The following is a 3,549-nucleotide window of genomic DNA, read 5'->3' on the forward strand; positions in this document are numbered from 1 at the left end:
CGCCCCATCAGATCCAACCTACATGTAGGGAGGGAGAAGCCGCACCAAGGGTATTGTGATATCCAGGTAAGCACATAGGAATACACGCAGGCTTATTCAACTTCTCCATCAGCCGTGCTTACTGGCTACCCTCCAGTACAGGAAAGGCGGACTTGCAACGATATCTCTTAGGGCCAAATTGAGTTGTCGACTCATAATACACCCTCACCCACTGTTTACGCTCAAAGCCGGACTTTTTCACGCAGTATAATTCTGTCCTAATAGCCGAGCATCTTCATGCGGATTAGGGACCTTCCCATTGTAATAGCTAAAGAAAGGAACATTGTTCCCACCTGCTTCTGTTATACATGTAACTAGGGTACATCTACCCTGCAAAAATTCTGTGGTGGCCAGTGATACAGAGACCCGTCACAAGGTCGTAAAAGCCCATCTGCTGCCCATCTTGATAACCCGAACTATATCTCAATATGCTTCCACTACTATTGATTTAGCTTCCAACATACTACTTACAAATGAGAGTTTGGAAGTAGTTAAATAACATAAATATGAAGTCACTCTGAAAAGTTTGAATTCCAGATTTGTGCTAGATATCAACCAGTTGATCAGGTCATGAGCGCTTCGCAACGCACCACTTTGTGACGAGTAAAGAAAACTACTCAGATTTGAGAGTACTAACGAATAGGTAGCGGCCCGAATGCCATGGAAACGAGGTAGCTTCAAACAAATTGAGAAAATGAAGTCGGACAATATTATGAATCTGCGAAATATGCACTAGCCCACTAAATTATCCGAATGCAATAAACCGCTGCCGCTTTTAAGGGGTTAAAAGAAGAATATGACTTCAAATTTTTTAAATTTTTAAAGGCGGAGTTTAACTTTGAGTAAACAATCACTTCTTGAACTTATTTTAGTAATCAAAAACGATGCATGCAAAATCACGTTTCGTTTATCGAATCTACAAATACTTGCGTGACAATGCTAGCTTGTTTGCTGATAACGCCCTAATTGACATATTAACAAACAGGGTAGTGCAATTTAGGGTAATGGCAAACTTGCCAAAAATTTGGCTCTTGATCTCCCAAATGGTAATAGCTAACTTAAGGCGCTTCATTCTTCTAAGTGCATCATCTGCAACACTGGCATTTCGGAGTGCAGTTCAAAGGGTTCCAATAGGAATTTTTGCTAAGATAGCGAGGAATCTCCAATTGTTCCCTCACTTCTGAACAAAAATTTATTGAGCACTTCTAATTTGAGTGCCTTTTGGACCAGCTTTGGCAATTGTAATCTCACAGCAAATTTGTTTCCCTGGAAAACAACGTAATAACACCGGTTGGAATTGACTCTCCGAAAATTGAAGCAAGAGTAAGCACAGACAGGCTCCGGACGCAAAAGTTGAAGGGCGGAAAAGAATTCCGGATTAATTGGAAACCAATTTATCATGAAGTTCACTCCTTCTAGCCTTTCACAAGCACAAAAACGGGCCTAAAAGAGTAGAGCGCGCTCAGTTATTCCTGCAGCAATAAAGCCCCTCCTTCCCTGCTTTGTTAAATTTAACTTATAAATTCCTCTCACAGAGATAATCACAACATACGTGTTGTCGAATGCTGTGATTAATTACAAGGTGAGTCAAGAACTAACGTCGACGCTGCGCCAAGGAAGGCGTGCCCAGGCCTCACTGCTTGCATAAGGCCGCCTTCTCCAACGGGGCTATTTATTCCGGTGGCGAGTGGCTAAATTTATGCCTTTTCTCAGCAAAAAAGCACCGAATGTAGACACGAGAGTGGGTCAAATGTCGCCTTTGCACCACTCAACTTTTGACGCGCCTTGTCCCATCTTCAAAGTGCATCTCTGAAGTTGGATAAACCAGCGTAAAACTAGGCTGTAATCCTTACTACACCTCTTATGCAGAGCCTGCAGTAATATCAAAGCACAAAATCCATTTTTTTTGCTCGCTCTTTCGTCCTTCAAATGTACTTTAGGTGGTAAAAGTAATGTTCTTTTCCGTCAGTTTTATGAGCCTATGGAGAGTAGAAAGGAATTAACTGTGCACGTTTTGAAGTCTCCAAAGGACAATCTACATTTTCACTTTATACGATGCAAAGGGGATATCTTTCCTACCGATTTGAACGCCGAAAAACCCTTCTCTCGGCCTTCAACCTCCTCCTGTCGAAGTGGCGTCTCTCAGTCGTACTTCTAGCCTCTCCCAGCCCCACAGGGAGGGACTGGTGCACTACACCTTTACCGTCTTTTCAATTTTCTGCCCTAATTAAACATTTATAGGCGATTTACTTCCAAATACTTCATTCTGAAGGTATTCGACGCTCGTCCTCATATCAATTATTTTCTATTTTTCTCGGTCGTGGAGAGAGAAAAAAAGGTGATAACTTCGACAACACGAGGTTGGTGAAGTAGGCTAGTGTAGCACGTCAAAGAACTTCACGGTCGGAAAAAATGAAAGAAGAGTTTTATTTGAGTGAAGTGGATGGGCGGATGCAAAGAAAACTCGTGAGGCTACTTAGCTAGCGAACATAATGGGTTAGTGGTAGTGACCTGCTTGCCTGAAGGCAAGATCACGCACCATCCAAATGTAAAGAGTAGCTGAAACTGGACAGCTGGAGAGAGAGGAGGAGGGAACTAACTCTTCATCAAAGAAAAACAAAAAAACTCAGAGCGGTGGTAAAAAAAAGTGATTTTACGGAGACAAGGGTGAGTGTCTCAGACTGAAGTGAAAAGCTTAGACGACAGAGGGAATTGAAAGGTCATGCTTGCACTGAGAAGTCATTCCAGAGTGATGAGAGAGCCAACCATCGTATAACGGAGAAAAATATGGTCTTTAAACAACACACATTTTCCATAAGGGTGGTCGTCCGGTTGAAAGCCAGTGCCAAATCGTAAAGGCACCAGTGCGGCTTGCCTACATCCATTGTTTATAACTTCGAAGCGCAGAATAAACAAACGGTTTGATTTGCCTAATTTGGGCATTTTGGTAACAAGTGAAATATTCTGATAGGTACAATGAATGAGAGGCTAGCCTGCCCTTCTGCCAATTCCAAAGTTCATCAATCGACCTACACGACAGTGGCAAGGAGTGAGGAGAGGAATTATGATGTCTCCCTTGACTTATTGTCAACTAATATTGACACCATTTAGCTAGTCATGTGTCAGCGTTTGTTTGCACTTGTAAGTGACTGACGAAGTGCTCCCTACAAATGAAAGATCCGCCATCTATTTAAGAATAGAAGGATGGGTTCAGGACCCAGCAATCCGACCTGCACGGTGGTGGCATCTACGCAAAAAAATTGCCAAATGTATCCAGTAAAGGAGCTAAAAGATGTGAGGTAGCTTTTGGGGGAAGGAAAGCACTCCACATGTCACTTGACATCATACTGTCAGATGATAGGAAAGGTACAGTCCACTGCAATGATTTGAGGTAAAAATTGTAGGAGTTTGTAAAGCAAAAGATGGAAATGCTTTAATCTTAGGGTAGACTGCTGCCCTCTCGTTCTAAACATACTTACTCGGAGTGTCGGTTGGACCTGACGCGGACAC

The 3,549-nt window shown here is 42.6% G+C and overlaps 1 protein-coding gene across 1 annotated transcript in view; it reads right to left on the bottom strand.

The window, feature by feature from the left end:
* The window catches only part of EGR_07187 (Ubiquitin hydrolase), a gene marked incomplete at both ends in the record, with an annotated part of 16,671 nt that overhangs the window by 970 nt on the left and 12,152 nt on the right, over positions 1–3,549 (bottom strand). The window lies entirely within an intron of this gene.

Source organism: Echinococcus granulosus, assembly GCF_000524195.1.
Source record: "Echinococcus granulosus chromosome Unknown EG_S00072, whole genome shotgun sequence".
Classification (NCBI taxonomy): Eukaryota; Metazoa; Platyhelminthes; class Cestoda; order Cyclophyllidea; family Taeniidae; genus Echinococcus; species Echinococcus granulosus.